Raw genomic sequence first — 20098 nt, forward strand, 5'->3', positions numbered from 1 at the left:
TTTGAAAGCATCCTAAAGCATGACAATAATTTTACCTTTTACCTTCAAATTATTTTACACTCCCTTCCCTCTTTGGTCTAGGGGAAGTTTAGGCCCTTACAACTCTTTGTGACTCCATTTTTTTTTCTCTAGCCATTTATGCTTTTCGTCTTGTAGTTTTGAAATGCTTTTTTTCCTTTCTTCTTAGTGCCATAGAAAACAACTTCTACATCAATGTCTCCACTAATAGATCCATTCTTCATGTTTCCTTCGGTAATTACATATGAGAAACCATATGATTCACATTTTCTAATATAAGTCTATTAGTTCTAAAGCTAGATATGTCGCTATGGAAAATATTTGTGTTGTTGAACAATTTGGTGTAAATTAACTCTTTCATTGTTTTTCTTTAAACCAAGATATCATCATCTTGGTTTTCTGACTACATATGTGAGATGATAGGCCCACATTAGGTTTCGTCATGTGGACTTGAAAAGATTGTGTAAAGCTAAGAAGGGGGTTGGTTAGAGAGTTTAACTCTAAACCTTGCAAAAACCAATGTCGTGGGAAGGATCACTAGACACTGTAAGAATTATGGTAGAAAAGGGATTCTATTGACTCAAAACCTTATATGAATGAAAAGTAGCTACAAAGAGAGACAATTAGAGAATCACATATGAAAAGTTAACTTTAATGATATAACATATTGCATTGAAATGGATAAGAATACTTATTAGGAAGAGTGTTTGTGTAGTAGATCATACCTTATATGAATGAAAAGTAGCTACAAAGAGAGACAATTAGAGAATCACATATGAAAAGTTAACTTGAATGAGATAGCATATTGCATTGAAATGGATCAGAATATTTATAAAAAGAGTGTTTGTGTAGTAGATGGTAGCATAAATTAAGATAGATAATTAAGAGGCCACATGAATAAAGTACTATGGTTAGAGAAGGTGGATCACATGCATTCCATCTACAAATATATATTAGTTATGCATGTAATAGAAAACAGTGTTATGGGCCTAGTAGCTATAATGATGAGGGTCTCCCAGGGTCTCCCATTGAACATTAGTGCAACCATTATTCTAGACCGTACATCACAATTTTTGCAATTTTTTTTTGTGTCCCCAAAGTTAACTATAAGTTGATGTTTGGTAGGATAGATTACGTTACCGCATTGGGAGTCCAAATCCCGATGCAGCAGCGTAGTGCATTAATTACTTATTTCATATGATCCAAATGCCCATGACAGGATTACTTAGTTGGAATGCAATGAATGAGACGAACATCATCTATGACCAGGTTTGTACTCCTTCACAATCAAATCTTCATGATTTTTCCATTAATCATAACAACATCGTCCTAAGAGTATTACTATCCAATTCTTAAACGAATATTACACAAATGGTAAAAGTAACGGGATTAGGAAAGAGGATTTTTGTACAGTTCTGACTAACATTATTTTAGGTGTAGATGATGGTTTCAAAAGATACCTTGTTACCCTCGATGGCCTCGTCCTCAGTGACTATGCTCACAGCCTAGACTTTGAGTTTGACGCCATCGCCAAATTTACCGAAATGGACAACTTTAAACCATCTTTGGAGAAAGTTGTGGGCAAGATTACTATGGAGCAAGGCATGTCTCCCGCATCTGATCCATGGGTCAGTCCACATTAATGAATTTGTTTCCTTTCTTGGTTTTAAACTCATTTTCATTTGAAATCACGGAATCCTTATCCTCATCCACTTGCAGGTGATGGAGAAGATAGTAAAACTGAAAGCATAGTCCTATGGACTACATCATCCCAGTGTGAGTGAAGAGGAATTTGTGGAGGCCCTCCACAATTTGCTTTTGCAAATGGCATCGCGACAGGAGAAATCACCGGTGACAGTAGCACACAGCCAAAAGACTTACGATAGTAAATCCATCCAAAAGTTTGTCAAGAAGAAAAATGAGGTAGATAAAGTGAGTGATTATGCCATACCCTTTAATTCTGGCATCATTTACTTCATATGATGTAATGAGTGAAATTACTTGGGATACAATCTGCAAATTAACCATGGTTTTTTTGTTGGGTGTTTAGGCTTTGCAGACGACATGGAATTCGTTTCCCAAGGACCCTCGAGGAACTTCTGCTGGAGAGTACCTTCATTTTGCATTGGACATGATAGGCCGATCACTGGCTTACCATTATTGGGGGCAGTTGGCAAGAGAAATATCATTTATTTAATTTTTATGTTACTTTGTGGTTGTTAAACAGGTCAACATCATTTAATTTCCATGTTTCTTTGTCGCTATGAATCAATTTTGAATTTGTATACCCCGGGGAATACAGATCGAGTTGTTTCTGAAATTTTTAAAATTGTGGAAGCAGATGATGGTGGAGTGCTGAAGCAGAATGAATTCAATAAGCTTGTATTGGAGATTTTGGAAGCCTTATGCTTCAACTCGAGGGAAATACAACCACTGTTTCTTCCAAGCTGGTCTTGGATATTTTGGAAGCCTTATGCTTCAACTCGAGGGAAATCCAACCACTGTTTCTTCCAACGTTGTTGTGAACACTGAGAAGTATTATTTCCTTCCTCAGTTGTGATGATGTAGACAGAGTTTTCAATGGTTGTACTTGGTTCTCTAAGTCCCATGCCCTGTGTTGAAAAATATTATTATTATTATTATTATTATTAAATGTTGTTATTAACACTGAGAAGTATGATTTCCTTCCCCATTGTGATGATGTAGACAGAGTTTTCAATGGTTGTAATGGGTGCTCTAGTGTCCTATTCCCAGTCTTGAAAAATACTATTAATATTATTATGTTTTGCCATATTCTTTGAACGTTTCTTGTTCGGGACCCCTGTTGAAGCTTTAGTCAGTTTGGTGTATGCATATGAAATTTAATAAATAAAAATCCTACCAGTCTCCACACATGCGGGCTTCTTTCATATTACAAACATTTCCAAAAAATCTCACAAAGGCAACTTTATTATTTTGTAAATGAGGAAAAAAGTAGGAAACGTTGCATATTACACTAATTACTTATCTATTTTTCAAATGATAAATAAAAAAACTACAATCATAAAATTTAAAAGGCCCAAAATTAATCACAAAATTAAAGGCCGAAGACACTTTCCCTCTCTGTATTAGATGTTGCATTGTAACTTTCTATTGGACTACATAGAGAGACTGGAAGGCACAAATGGACAATGGCATAGCATGGCGTCGTTATATGTCACATGTGGCATGCATTTTTGGAATTTTTGGGTGGCCTAGTGGGACAAATATGATTGACACATGTCACTACTCAGACGACACCATGTGGCATTTATTTTTTTTTGGTAAGGATGAGATCACCTCAGAAGGTATGTAAGGAATGCAAAAAAAACTCTATGTTGATTAGGTGTAAGGAATGCAAAAAAAACTCTATGTTGATTAGGTGTTGGGCATATGTGGCAGTTGTCAGAGACAAGTCACTTTCGCTGGTATGCGATTGGTCCAAGAGTGGAGCAGTGGTTCCGCTGAGACACATCATCCTGACACCGGGACCCCGAAATGTTTCAATTTAGTGAAATAGAGGTAGATCCAGGATGATTCAGTGTCAGGAGATGGTGGCATATGATGTTAGAGCCAAGAACGAATAATACAAGACCTAGGACACGTCACCTCGGAGGCGTCACCCAAGAAGATAGTTAAAGGAACGTGTTAGGGATGCTCGGGATGATAGAGCTGTAGGACACCACAACATACAACAATAAAAACTAAAGACCATTAGAAATGCACTGGGTGGACCCATTGGGATACATAATCTTGGACCAAAGCATGGAGAAAATAGAGATGAGGGTTAAACCACAAGCACTGAGACTTGTTTGTATGCATATTTTTTGACCGAGGGAATGGAAGGAATTACAAATGAAAATAATCCTTCAAGTCTTAAAATACAAATGGGCCCACAGAATTATAACTGGCCTATGTTAAAATTCTTTTGGCCTATTTTTAAAGGCTTATGCATTAGAGTGGGTCGGGAACTAATTTTGGTGTTTATGCCAAATAAATAGTGCAACGCTAAAGCTTGATATAAAAGGCATGAATGAATTGATATATCTAATGATGGCATGGACATATCTGGAGAAAAATTTGGATAAATGGCTAAATCTAGAGAAGTGCCAAATTTAGAAGGAGCACTACTAAATTCTCAAAAATTTTAGAATAGCAAAATTGTGCAGTTAAGTTTAGTTTTCCTTGCAGAAATAGGTAAGGAAAGTTACAAGACTTGAAGAATAGAATTCAGAATATTGAAAGATAAAGGAAAAAATTAAATATTCATGCAAGTGTTAGAGTACAAGTTAACTAAAGAGCGAAGAACTAAAAATATCAGTCCAAATTCTTTAAAAGCAAAATCAAATTTATAGGATTTTGGAAGTAGTGAGTGTGTGAGATGAATTGATGTCGCTAGCGTGTTAGCGTGTTTGGTGATTATTTCAGTGATCAAATATTGTTGAAGATGTTTTAATGGTGCTTTTGATGAGTGTTTGAACTAACATTGATTTTTTTTTGTAAAATTGACTGGCTTCATGATTTAAATATGAAAATTGTATGAAATATGAATCATTGAAGTTAGACTAGTGTTAGCTTGCAAGGAAGGGATTATAGCTCCTTCTATATCTGCTAGTAAAATTGATGGGTCGGATCTCCTTTCAGTAGTAGATGATAAACTTATGGGTCTTAGCTCCTTTCATTTTTAGCTATAAATTAAGGAGTAGTTGTTTCCCTTTGGTTGTAGCTAGAGAACTTTGTAACAACAAGTAGTATCTTTCCCTGGGAAGTAAAATGAATAAACTATTTGAAGAATTTCTGTGTTATTTGTGTTCTTATGTTAGTTCTTACCAAGCTCATATGAATTAATTGCTGCAAATTTTATTGATGTCCTAACATATTCTTCATGTAAAATAAAGCTGTAAAATTCCTTCTGTTATGACAGTATAGTTTTAGAGTAGACGATTCAGCAGTTAAGTTTTCATTAAAAAATTCAGGTGTGCTGACAGTAAAGTTGTCAGCACTAATTAAAAAATTTTAAACTAAGGCACTGAAAATTCAAACATTAGTAGAGATTCAAATTTCGAGAAAAGTGAGCACTGACACATCATTTTCCCACTTAACCAATCGTCATTCGACAGATGTAGTTGATCAATTAATTGGTATGATTTTTTTTTTTTCTTTCAGAAAGAAAATCGTTTGAATTTGTGCCACCAAAGAGTGATAATTATTATCAAAATAATGGTATGATCAATGACATGAATGCATGATTGTGATTATACCATTTTTTGTTTTCACCTTTCCTGTCTAAGCCCGAGATTTTATGTGAAGGGAATCAACACAAGCTTATGATGACATGTTAGTATTTCCTTTTTAGGTAAATATCAATTAAATATCCATGCATAATAGTGAAATAAATCATGTTTTATTTTTCGTTTCTTTTGGTTCTGAAGCTTTGGGAGTTATGGGGAAATGTGGCCAACTGCACAAAGGAGAGCCTGAGGGACTTGAAGCTCTTGAAGCCATCCCTGAAATTCAAGAGAAATTTTGACAAGCCCATTGAGAGGATTTTTATTTTAGGTGTGATGATGATGACAATGGAGTGGCTTGGGCATTTGCAGATAATTTTGGTGGCTCGGGGGTCAGCATTGCTAGCATATGCCTCCTAGTTACAGATGTAATAATTTTAGAGGCTACATCCCTCCCATTAGATGCAGAGTGTTGGTTCAAAAATCGAACCTTAGCAGGAATCGATATCCCCTTTTTTTTCTGAAATATGAACACAAAGAAAAGGCATAGCATCTAGGATTAAAGAGATCGTGGCTCAAAGTAGAGTGGGATCAAATCTTTAGGATAACTCAAGCCTATTTCACCTATGAGTAACATTTCCATAGGCTCAACATTTATCATTTCAGGTTTCTTGCTCATGTTTCTAGATAGTTAGAATGAATATACCTTTATTTTTACTTATGGGTCTAAGGAAAATATTTGCAAGCGTTCGAAGTAAACGAGACATGTCCCCTCTCTTTTTTTTTCCATAAAGGCCTAATTAAACTTCTAATACTAAATCATTTGAAAAAGGTTAACAGAACCTAGGAGCATTTCCTATCTGGGGGGTCTTTTTAGAGTCAATCTCTCCTAAGTTGAAAACCATTAGCAAGAAAAGGAAACCAAAAAAACCTCTTCACACGCCTAAGATCCTAGAATAAGGAATCTTATCTATTCAGACTAGAAGTAAAAGGAAAGCATTGTTGATAGAATCCCTTGTTGTAGTTCTTGGGGTGAAGAGGGTTTATACGAGTAAGAGTGAAAGGATTATAGAGGAAAAATCCCCATATCCTCCTCGATTTCCATATCATAAGTTGTCAGAGAAACATGAAAAATTTGTGGAAGATGCACTTTCTGAAACATGGGAGGGTCAACCTGAGACAGAGGAAAGGGGGAGTTTAAATGAACCTACTGTAGTTGAATGTTATGGGGTTAGAAAACCTCTTACCATGCCACTAAAAAAATTGAGGCCAGAGTTTAAACTAAAACAAAGTCCTAACCTAGGAAATCAAGTGATTGACATAGATGACACAACCCTAACAAATTTAGCCTACAAGTTCTACGAAGCACAAAGGTCAAATGAGGAGATAACCTGACCCCAAGGCCAAGAAGATTAAGAGAGGGAAACCGAGTAATGTAGACCTTTTGCTAGAGGCTACAAGTAGACTCAAGTAGGTTTTTATTGTAGCGTTCATTGTTAGTCTATTAGTGTTATTTTTGGAAACGTTTTTACTGAGCGCTGACAATAAAATTGTCAATGCTAATTTTTTCTATTTTGAGTGGTTGCTGATAGTTAAATTGTTAATATAAATTTTTATTTATTTTAAGTAGGACTTCATAGTTAATCTGACAGTGTTTCAGGGTTTTTATCTCGATAAAATATATGCTAATTAATCTATCAGCAATTGGGAGAAATTATATTTTTGAGGAGATGATAAGGATTTTGGAGCACATAAAAGATGGATTCATGGTCCAAGTGGTGATTTGATATCCCAGGCCAAGATATAAGAATATTTTTATGTTTTGACGAAGGCAGAGAAAATTTTGTGAGATACAATAGAGAATCTTTACATTTCATTGCAAAATATCAACAGGGGATTTTGTCCTCAGTTTCAAGTCCATCTCAGTTTCCAATTTCAACATCTCATCTTTTTGTTCATGATTAAATAAAACTAGTGCATCAAGGAAATATGTGTGCAATGTATTTGATTCTAGTTAGACATTTACGTGGATATTTGAGGATTTATAATTAAAGTTTTCTTAAAACATGGTTACAGTTTGCAAATTTTCTATAAAGTCAATTGTGAAAGAGAACTAAGGGTTGGAAATTTTTTAAAATATAGACCTTGTGTATAATTTTTTAGATTAATATAATTTTCTATAAGTGGTGTCACATATGTAGATTTCAAAGATTCATGTGTGAATGGTTTCCTGTTTGTTTGTCTATTGTGTTTTTTTCTCCTTAATCAACTCTTTGATCATTAAATCTTCAATGTCTGAACAAAGCTTTATGAATTTGAATTCATATGGAATGCTCAATTTCATGTTATTCGAAATACTTGTCTTCTTTTTAGCTTAGCTATAATTTGCAGAAATCATATTGCTATGTTTTTTATTTTTATTTTCTAGAGTCTCCTACCATACGTTGATGATGATTTTTCTAAGAAACCATAATATACCTTGTCTTTGTTAGAGTTAATCATATAACATGTGACTAGAAAAAATATTTTTATGTCAAAGACTCCATAACCAATGGTCCCTTTTCTTTGCTTTCCAAACCAAATTCATTTGTTACAAATTAAATATGGCCAATGAATATACTAGTGACCTACTAATACAATTACCTTGAGTAGTAGAGTTAAGGAGAAATCCCTCTCCAGATCAAAGGGCTAGATTTCAATCCCAAAGTGGTTCGAATTTACCTCAGTGAGTTTCCTTCCACAGCCAAGGAAAACTTCTGATTGATAACACCTCCATTATTGGTTCCCCTTCTCAATATTCACCTCATTTCTAACACTATTTCCATTCCAAAATATAACTTGGTGGAAGAAGCAAAGACATAATGGGAAAAAGATTAGAAGATATGCAATATCATTCAACATCTATAGTAGTACCCAATGCTTTAGAAAATATATGTGGAATAATGAATTCATTTGGTATTGAGATCATTTATGCTTATGTATGAATTCTTAACTCAAATAGAAGGTCCTTTAAGATTTAACAAAGATACCAAATTATCGAGAATTGTTGTCTCAAAATCAAAACTGTAGACCAAAAAATCCTTATTGTGGCGTAAAAAACATGAAAAAAAACACCACAAAAGTGAAAATTGTTGATGTTGCATCAACGCTTTTTTTTAAAGGATAAAATTCTACGCTTTTTTAGCAAGGACATTAAAAATAGATTTTTTTTGCAATAATCATGAAAAAATACCTCGAAATGAAAACTTTTGATGTTGCATCAACACTTTTCTTTGTTTTGAAATAAATATGTGAAAACACCTTGAAATCGAAAAGTGTTGAGGTTGCATAACGCTTTTTTTATTAAAATTCAAATATGTTTTAGTAATGGAGCTAAAACAAAAATATCTGTACGCTGAAAAACTTTAAAAATCCAATAATTTTTTATGATAGCATTAAAGACAAAATATCATGACTACAAAAATCCTGAAAATTCCAACTATTTTCAACAATGATGTTAAAGATAAATATCATGACTGATAATACTTAAAATTTTGACATTTTTCAACCATGACATTAAAGATAAAATATCACGACTCTAAAAAACTTTGAAATTTTAACATATAGATTTTCACAATTAACAATATGATGTTGAGAGATTTTGGAATGTTGTGTGATTTTTCAGTGGTGTTCAAGAAATTATACAGTATTCCAGAAACCTAAAGATTTCGATATTTTTCATCCATCTAATTAAAACCAAATATCATGAATATATAAAACCATAAATTTTAAACATACTTCAATCATGGCATTATAGATCAAATATCATGACTAAGAAAAACCTTAAATCAGAGATTCAATATAACAAGAGTATTATTATTTTTAAATGCTAAAAGTATAGATATTTTAAAATCTTAGCCTAAGACAACTTGAAATGTTGCAATGAAAACTTAAAAATTATTCATCAAATTGACACACAGTGGGGACATGCTTAACCTAATAAAATAGAAAATAAAAAATCAACCGTCAATTTGACCGACACTGGAGGCAAACTTGATCAATTATAATGAATAATTAAAAATCAAATATAAAATTGACACAATGGTGTTGGGTTGTTAATCAAGGATCAATGCAACTCCTATATCAGAAATAAGTAAATAAATTAAAATTAAAATAAAAAAATTAAAAAATTAAAATTAAAACAAAAACAAAAAAATATGAGAAAATATAATAAAAATTACAAAATTAAAAACAACAATAAATAAATAAATGCAAATATAAAAAATGCTTTAAAAGAATTAAAGAAAAAGATAAAAAATGAATTAAAAAAGCAACAACAAAAAATAACACATAAAAGAGAAATATTCAAACATAAAAAAATAAAAAGCGAATTAAAAAAATAAAAAGCGAATTAAAAAAATAAAAAGCAAATTTCAAAATAAAAATAAAAATAATAAATGAAAGGAAAAATTAAAATACAATAAAAACAAAAAAAACATATTTTAAATGAAAAAAACTAACAAAAAAAACCTAGTTTATTAAAAAAGAATTTAACAACTAAAGTTTTTAAAAAACAAAAATAATAAAAATACCAAATTCAATACCTATAAAAAATAAAATATATAAACAAAAATAATAAAAATACCAAATTCAATACCTATAAAAAATAATATATATATATATATATATATGTGTGTGGGGGGGAATTTAAAAAATATAGATTAAAAACTATTGAAAAATATTAAAAAAATATTGTTAAAAAATTAGTAAAAAAAAATTTAGTGTAGGAGTTGATTCCTGAAATCGTGCGTGTCCTCAATGCATAAACCTGAGGTTGGGGTTGATTATGAGAAATGGTCTCTCTCCCGACTAGGGCCAAGGAACCATTAACGGGGTGGTTGGGGTAATGTCTATTATGGGAATCAAGCCCTACTGGACTAGGGCCAAAGTGCAATTGACAGGGCAGTTGTAATGATAGGAGGAATTTACCACCACCCTTTTGGGGACAAATGGTGGCTGACAGGGAACTGGAGTGGTAGGTGGCCATTCTAGCCACCCTACTAATGGCTCTTCGGCTCCGACCAAGCAAGGCTCAATACCCGGAATAGGCCTCGCTCTCAGCACGCCAAGTTGTTCACAAATCAATACGCACCCCAAATTTTGTTTTTTGTTAATTAATTAATGATATGCTTCTTTTTATTAATATTTTTTAAATTATATATAATTATATATATATATATATATATATATATTTATTTATTTATTTATTTATTTTTTAACATTTTTTCAATTAGTTTTGTAGCATTGTGTTTTCTTTGCAAATTTTATTTTGGTTATTTATTTATTTATTACAGCTGTAGGACTTTTATCAATTGAAAAATTATGACACTTCAAGAAACACCACCATTGTATTATTAATGAGATTGCATGAAGGTGCATTAGGATTCAGGAATCCATAAGGATTACCATCTTATAAAGATTTAGCATGGGGAGAGGGTCCTCCATCAATGAAACAACCATAGTACAACTTAGGATTATATATTGTAAATTAAGTGGAAAAAATGCCTAATCGAGAGGTTAACTTAAAATAGGTTACTTGCCTCTTTTATGTACTTCAATCAAGGGTTGTGATATGCACATTTAATGGTTTTTGGCCAAGATTTGAAGATTTGCATCAATGAGACTTCTCAACTTGGAACTAAAACTATGATAAATATTTTTATTCAAAGAATTTTTTCATTGTTTAATTTGATGCTTAGGAATATCTGGAGAAAGTATTAAGAAAAGGGCCATTAGAAAAAAATTCAACTAAAAATTAGACACCAAAGAAAAAATGAGAAAATTAATCAAATAATGCGATGTTGACAATTTTTTAATATATCATTTTTATTTCTTTACTTTTATCAAAATTGCCTAAATAAATGTCAAATTTATGAAAATAACTGTATATATTTTGCATTTAAATTATTTTTTTAGCATGAAATTTAATAAAATTAAAATTATATAAGTACATATGAAATTAAAATTAAATTAAATTACCCAAATTTAAATTTAAAAAAAAATCGAAACTAGTTGTGTGTATATATAGACACACACACACACACACACATGCAAGATTTAATAAAATAAAATTTAAAATTTAAAGAAAAAGTAAATTTATATTACCCAAAGAAATGATCGTATATATATTTTATATTTAAATTTAATTATTTACAGAAGATTTAACAAAAATGAAATTTAAAAGTAAATTTAAAATTTAGATTAGTTACGCGCCATTAAAAACACACTCAACCCATGATTTACCCTTCAGTAAAAATATTCTTGATATCATAACTTCTACGAAATAAGATATTGATTTTATTTTTAATATTTAATGTAGTTTTGGGTCACTTGGGTACCATTCACGCTTAAAATAGGTAAATTATAATATTAAAAAAATTGACGATGCCTAGTCACTCTTGTATCTTTTTTTAATTTTTAATTCTTTTTATTTGATTACACATTATGACATGAAAATTTAATGTTAAATTTTTAAAATTAAATTTCCTCTAATACCTATGTTTGGGGAAGATAAGACTCTTCATCACTTCGTGTTTCCCAGAATTCAATGCCACAACTGTGATGGTGTCAAATATGTTAATATGAATGAGACTACCAAATCTTCTCCTTTCCTTTTGGCATCACAAGAAAATTAAGGACTTTGGGAATACTTTGGGGAAATTTGAGAAGATGGGCACTCAAAGAATGGAGAAAGACATATTTACATTTTACTAGATCTGTGTGAAAATAGATATAGGTAAATGACTACTAGATCATTTATTGTTGGAACATAAATCTTATCATTGGGTTCAAATCTTGGACTATGTGATCGAGGAGGATCTCCACACGTGCAGAAGTTTACTTTGTACACCATGAAGAAATTTGATTATAGGTGAAAAAGATTGGGCTAAGATAGTAAATGGAATTAATAATTTTATGCCTTGTTTCATTTAAAATTGTAAAGTGCATAATCTTATAAGTGAGTGGAAAATGACTCAAAAAATATTCACTTATTTTAAACTTGAGAAATTAGTTTTATGTGAGAATTGACCTCACAACTAATTTGTTGTTTCTAAATGAGAGGTTGAGGGTTCTTGGCATGGTTGAGATCCTTGAAGATTGGATTTTACCATATTTTTTCTTGGAGTAAGTTTTAGATCCTAGAATCATGGATCTTGTTTTTCCTTATAATGTCTTAAGATCCTACTATTGTGGATTCTAGGAGGTTACATCTTTTGTTGGGAAAAAACTATATAAACTTCTTATGTGGGTTTTCTTTTTGGTGGGGGGGGGGGGAGGTGGGTTGGGGATTTTTTTTGTGGGATATTTTGGAGGGGCTTTGTAAGATCTTGAAGCCTTGTTCCGAGAGAAAATTTAGTCATTCTGGTGCTGAGGAGATGTCTTTTATGTGAGTACCTTTGGCCCATTTGTGAGAAGGAAACTCTTGAAGCAACATGATTCACATATTTGTGAGATATTTTATCCCATTTTAAGAAAGGGAATTCCTTAGAATTAATAAAATGATTTTTAGTTCCAAACAAATCTAGATACGTAGCCCTTTCCCCACCAAGGGTGAACTCTGTTATCATATCAATGTTATGATTCTTCATGGTTTTTGGTGATGGTTGTTTCATAAATTCCTGGCTTGTTTGAATAAAGTTGATGTGATGTTAAATCATTATTTAAATAATGTGTCACTCATGTCGCATGTAAAATAATGTTAGTAAAAGATCTCGCATAGACTATTTTTATTTAAGTGTTAGCATAAATTACTCGGATTAAGTGGTATGAGAGCGGTTTGACTATTTTGCTAGGATTGTGAACATCTTCATGTGCTTGAAGTGAGAAATAATTAAATAAATTGAATAAATCAACCGAAGCATTCAAGTGGAAAATTTTCAACTTCGAAGACTTCTCAAAGATGGAGAAGAAGAAAAGCAAAAGTTGAGGCTTATGCTGGAGCAGGTTATGGAGGAACAAATGAGAGATTGTTCCACCAAAAAAATAGAGCTCACCAAAGCCAATGATCAGGCATCACCAACGGGATTGAAAGCGGTAGAAGATTCAAATCCATTGAGAAAACCATCCAAGAAAGGAGTGAAGTACAAATCTTCTTCTTGGAATTACACTAAGGAAAGGTCTAGGAGGTATGATCCACACATGTATGCCACAGTTCCTTTCAATTAAAATCAAACTAAAAGTAAAAAGAATAATTTATGGTATAAGAAACCTTGTACATTTTATGGATTAAACAATCATTGTGCTACAAGATGTTGGAAAGGATTGTCTTTGGACAGACAAATCTAATCAACAAAGAAAAGGGGTAATTCTCTATGTCATAAGCAAGAGAGTAGCATAAAGAATTTGTGCACTCATTTCGAAATGAGTGGTCACTAGATTGGTAAGTGCTAGAAATTTCATACGCACCTTCATCCCAACCAAAGAAAGGGAACCATGCAGATATATACAAAGAGAGAAATAAGCTCAACACAAGATGAAATAAAGATGGAGGTCACAATAGCTGTGATAGAACATGGGATCAATGTTTATGGACCTAACAAGCAGTCGATTTGATAATAAATGGATGGGATATCTTCAAAGTTGAGTTTTCCTATCGTGCCATCGAAAATCATTTTTAAAATTGCTTTTATGTATATATAGAATTAACTAAAAAAAAAAACTATGGCCAACAATCTAGTGGCAAATCTAATGTATCACAGACAACCTTGGTTCCCTTTTGTGTACAAAGATTCTCATAGGTCTAATTCATTCTCTAAATTGATTTTTCTGATTCAACAACTGAGGAAACTAATGAGTCGATGATTGATAATTCAGGCCAAATTCCTGAACGAAGGGAAAATAGTGCATAGGGGATCCATAACAATAGTTTCGTGCTAGTGAATTCTCCAGTAATAGATGGGATGGATAAGACAACAATCTCTGGGAATTCAACATAGGGGACAATTCCAGTGCCTCCTAGAGTTGTTTCTAGTAGTGATAGCTCTCAGAGCCCCAAAAACATGCAAAATTTCTCGGTTTCTCCTCCTGATTTGGATCCTAGCAGTATAGAGTTGAAACCATAGGGGGTTATTAATGGATCAACGAATTCATCAGAAAAGAATGCCTGGATACCTACATCTGGATGTTGAGAGAAGAAGCTAAGAAATTTGTGACTGCTCCTCTTTGCACTAAGGCTTCTAGTATTGCACCCCGCTTTTACCAAAAATATACTCTCAACAGATATTGGCTCAATTGTAGTCTTGATGGATCATTCAACATTGAGATAATTTAATAACAAAGGAGAATTGTCGCAATATTTTTTGGCCTGATTTATGAGATAGTGTTATCTTTTGATGCGGTGGCCCATTTGAAATAGCTAAGGATTTTTCCTTATTACAAAATATATTTTACAAAACTAGAGCCAACTTCTATGGCATATGATCGTCCTCATACCAATCCTCCAACATTGATGGGGAGTTACAATGAAGCATCATATATTTATGGTTGTAACACCAGTTGGATCCTTCGTTGGGTCATCAAGAATTGCATATTTGGCATTCTTTGTCACATTGTTGACACAAGGGGAAAAATGGCTAGAATATTGTGGAAAGTGGCATAAGAGGTGGAGATTATTGTTGGATTTGGTAGGATTCTCTCTCATGATCAGTGAGTAGATTCAGACGGTGGTGGTTGCACCAATATTTGTTGTTCCAAGGACTACTAGGGGACAAGTTAGTTAATTTTATATTCGGGAAATATATTGCTATTTTCTTAGCATCCAATTGATTGCACAGATACAGGGATGACAATTTAAAATCTCATAAATTATAGAAACAGGGTTTCTGGAAAGACCATCTACATAGAAAGTACGGAGGCTTCACTGGAGGAGAAATACAATACCACATGGGTTCATATTGGGTGATATATATTAAGGATAAATGAGATAATATATTGAGCATATAATAGGGGGTAGGGGGTTTTTACATTAGAAGGTATAAAAAATGGAGCTCAAAGTTAGTGAAAAAATATAAAGGGTTATAAAAACTGTTAATGAAAAGATGGATACATACAATATCTAGTGAATGTCGAGGTTTTCTAAATTGAGAAGGTGTATTGGGTTCGGGGTTTTTTAAATTGGGAAGATGTATTGGGTTCGTATTGGTAGGGGGTTAAATAATGTGGTTTTTAGAGTTAGATTCCAATATTTAGTGAAATTAAGTATATTTTTTACTATGCCACAAACGCACATGCTATGTCAGAGGTTCATTGAGTGAAGCCCCGGTGGTACGAAGCCATACCATATTAGTGTCTTATATATGGTGGATTTGGAAAAATTCCGTCAAACTTCTATTGGACATACATTGCACGTATGCTATGAGACATTAAATAAAGATCCAAACCATCTACCAAACCTTTATAAGGATTTTCCAAGTTATGGTCAAGATACAATACCGATATTCTCCTACTGCCCCAGGAATGGTTGTGTGAGCCTTGGTGTGGAAATGATACAAAATCCAAAACCAAGACCATTGATTTGTACAATAATACAATGACTAAGGAGCTTAAGCTATAGGGTGTCAGGTGCATTCCTACTAAATGGCCAACACTCGATGAAGAGGAGCGAAGATTTACTACGAAATTTCTTGGTGAAGAGATCCAACCCAAAACATAAGAACCACAACAAGATAACTTGCCAGAGGAAAACATCGATGTCGATTTAAAATCTGATAATAACTTAGGAAATGACAACAGGGATTCGAACTAAAAAAGTAAAGACAACACTTGTCCATGCTCCCAAATAGTCTGTTGGTAGAGAACATTTGTGTTTCAGAACTCTCCAACAATTTAGTGTTGCCACTCTCGACCATGAAATACGGCCTCGGGTTGCACCAAACGCTGAGCGGCATGAAACGATGGATGAAGTGGTTGTTGTTGCTACAAAGGAGTACAAATCAATTGCTTTCCAGGACCTGAGATTCATTCAATATTTTCGTTCTGCAACACTAGAATTGGAGTATGGTCAAATGAACATTGGGAGTCACCCCTTAGAAAGGAAGCCAAATGGCAACATTGAATCACTTCATGCCATCACATGGGTATTTTCTTAGAAACAAACCCAATTTCATCTTCTTATTTCGCTAGGATTTGGTGCATCATTCAAGCATGTTATGGAGAAGGATATAAAAAATATCAAACGTTATAGCAAATGTAAAATGAATAACCATTCTTTCGGGTTACAATTGATCTAGTTGAAATGGTTTCCCAGAGGACCTTATGTTTGAGTTGTCGACGTGGTTTTGTAGCGATGAGCTTAAAGTACAATTAAATTTAGGCCCAAGGAGAACCGTTGGTCAAGGATATCATGCATATCAGGCAGGAGACCAACTTTGTAGAGTACTTGAGTTTGAGTTGATAGATATGCAAGAGAGAATTTCAAATATGCAGATTATGGCTTCAACATTCTGATTCCGACAGACAAAGGCAGAGGGGAATGCACCTTTAAAGAAAATTTGATAGGAAGATAGTACAAAACTATAGGTTCAGATTGTTATTTTTAGAGGACCAAAAGTTTTTCTATGGGGAGGATTGATTGATCTAGGAGAATTTCCACACATGCCAAAGTTTAATTTGTATACCATGAAATTTTTTTATGATAGATGACACAGCTTGGGATAAGAGAGTAAATGGGATTAATAATTTTATGCCCTCTTTCATTTAAAATTGTAAAGTGGATAATGTTGTAAGTGAGTGGAAAATGGCTCACAAAATATTCACTTATTTTCCATTTGAAAAATTAGTTTTATGTGGGAACTGACCTCACAAATAGTCTGCTATTTCTAAATAAGAGGTTGAGGGCTCTTGGCATAGTTGATATCCTTGAAGATTGGATTTTTCCAATTTTTTTCCTTGAGAAAGTTTTAGATCCTAGAATCTTGGATCTTTTTCTTCCTTAAAATGTCTTAATATCCTACTATTGTGGATCTGGGGAGTTATGTATTTTGTTGTGGAAAAACTATATAAAATCCTAATTTGAGCTTTTTGGAGGGAAGAATAGTATTTTGTAGAGTTTTTTTTTTGGAGATTTTGGAGGAGCTTTGTAAGAACTTGAAACCTTGTTCAGAGAGAAAATGTAATCCTTCTGGTGTTACGGAAATGTGTTTTCTGTGAGTGCCTTTGGCCCATTTGTGAGAAGGTAGCTCTTTAAGGAGCATGATCCACATCGTGATATATTTCACCCCATTGTAAGAAGGAGAATTCCTCATAATTAATAAAGAAATTTATAGTTCCAAATGAATCTAGAGTTGTAGCCCTTCCCCTAGGGTGAACTCTGTTATCATATCAGTGTTATGATTATTCATGGTTGTTTGTGTTGTTTGTTTCTTTGATGTTTGGCTTCTTTGAATAATGTTGATGTGATGGTAAATCATTATTTAAAGAATGTGTCGCTCATGCCTGCATGCAAAATCATGTGTGATGAGTATTTTTGTTTAAGTAAGTGTTAGCAAAAATTACTTGGATCACTATGAAAATATGACATTTAGGCATCACGCATGTTTCCAAATAGGACATCTACAAGAAACCTTCCCACAAGCAAGGAAGACACCAAGAAAGAAATTAGTTCAACTTGTAAAGCAAAAGGTTGGCAACCTTATGACCCCATTATATCACAGGAAGAAGGGGAACTCATAGAACCCAACAAAACAAGATGATATGAGTATGCAAGTTTTTGATGGACCTACTACCCATGTGCATAATGGTACAAATTCATATCTGACCCTTATCTCAGAACACCTTGGAGTTGTGGCATACAAAGAGGATGGGATGGTGGGCCCAAAGAGAGTACACACCATGAATGATCTAGCAATGGTACCTTTTGGCACTCCTTGGGGGGTGGAACAAGGTCTAAAGAAAGAAGGAAAAGAAATAGAAGTTAAGTGATTTTTATAACACTCAACCTCTTCTTTGTAAATTTCATTTTTTATTTTTTATTTTTCTACAGAGCTAAGAGGCCACCCATACTTAGATGGCTATAGCATTTGCAAAATGTAATTTTATTCATTGCAATGAAATTACTAACTTTCTATCAAGAAAAAATAATATGTTTCTTTCTTTACTTTTCTTTCTTTTTTATCTAATTGGTCTCAGCCACCCATACTTATTCATTGCAATGAAATTATTAATTTTCTATCAAGAAAGAAGAATATGTTTCGTTCTTTCTTTTTTCTTTCTTTTTAATCTAATTGGTTTTGTATTTTTTCTTTTTCAATTTGTTTCTATTTTTTAATAATGTTTTAACTTCTTTTCTTTTTGTGATTTTTTATTAATATTTTTCCTTTTTAAATTAAATTATAGTTGTTTGATTTTTGTTTAATATATATATATATGATTGTTCTAATTTTTTAAATAAATTTTTCTTTTAACTATCTATAACATTTTAATTTTTCATTTCATTTTTTCCACTTCTTTCTCTAAATTTTTTAAATTTTTCAAATTTTTGTTTTAAATTATTTTGAAATTTTTCCTTATATGTTGTTTGATTTTTTTTTTCAATCTTTTTAAACAATCTATTTTTTTTTTTTTTTTTTTTTTTTGGCATTCTTTTCTTGGTTAAAGTTGTTTTTAATTTTCAATTTCTTTTTAATTGTTTCACAATTCTTTTTCGTACATTTACTTCAAATTTTAAGCGAATTATTATTTTTGGAAAAAAACTTCAAATATTGTCTTTGTTCAACATAAAATTCATAAAATTTGGTATTTTCAGTTTAATAAATAAATCTCGAAATGCGTATTTTTTAGTTATATTTATATCCAAAATGTGTATTTTTCAATCAAGTGTTTAAAATTATTATTTTTCAGGGACAATCATTTTATGTGTTTTAATATATATATATATATATATATATATATATATGATGATGATGACGATGATGGTGATGATGATGGTGGTGGTGGTTAACAGAGACAAAACTTTGGTATATCAGACCTAAAGAAACAAATTATTTAGTTTGATTTAAGATTTTATTCCTATGCTCAAAAAGCTTGGAGAGAAGCCTTCCGAGCTCACTATAATTTTGACAACGTAAAAGGCTAGGAAGGTTAGTATTGCAACAAAGATTTTGAAACTGAGATCTAATGTGGTTGTATCCGGGGAACTCTAAGAGGAAGTGATTTTCATCCTCGATGTTCGTATTCTCACAGAGATGGCAAAACCTTTCCATCCATGGTGTTTTAGAAACTTCCCAATGACCCGTTTCACTATGGAGCTCATGAGAGTTCGTTCTAATCTTGGCTATATTAATTTTCTTCTTTGATCTAGCTAAAACAAAGAGATATGTTTGATCTTCTAGGGTGGGTTTGATGACCTCCTTATAATATCTTAATTTTCTTTTAGTGGCTAAATATTTCTCACACCACATTTTTCTTTGAACTTAGAAGTAAAAATATTTTTTATGTTATTAATGTTTTGCAATGCAACATTCTCGTCGATCTCCCAATGGTTTAACCAGGCCCTGGTGTCTTTATACCAACCTCGTTTGAGCCTCCGGTGGTTTTGGCTGGAATTTAAAGCTAGCTTAGGAAGTCTATGGTCTCCTATGTACAACAGAAGCCTAGTCATAGCTAGGCTCTCAATAGGGGAAAGACCCACTTCTATAAGGAGAATAGGATAGGGTGTGTTGCTTTTAATTTTGAGGTTATGCGTTATAAAACGCTTCTAAATTTGCTCAATCTTTCTCCAGGATTCTCTAGAGATCCTACAAACCCAAACCTCACATCCATATAAGATAACCAGAGTGACTAAAGTTTCAAAGAGGAAC

The 20098-nt window shown here is 32.6% G+C and overlaps 1 pseudogene; it reads left to right on the forward strand.

Annotated features, from left to right (window-relative positions):
- The first annotated feature begins 1230 nt into the window (after positions 1-1230).
- Positions 1231-2578, forward strand: LOC149226726 (uncharacterized; annotated as a pseudogene).
- The last annotated feature ends 17520 nt before the right edge of the window (positions 2579-20098 follow it).

The sequence above is a fragment of the Pinus tabuliformis genome, chromosome J (assembly GCF_031772625.1).
Source record: "Pinus tabuliformis cultivar Carrire ecotype Pingquan chromosome J, CPIR1, whole genome shotgun sequence".
NCBI lineage: Eukaryota > Viridiplantae > Streptophyta > Pinopsida > Pinales > Pinaceae > Pinus > Pinus tabuliformis.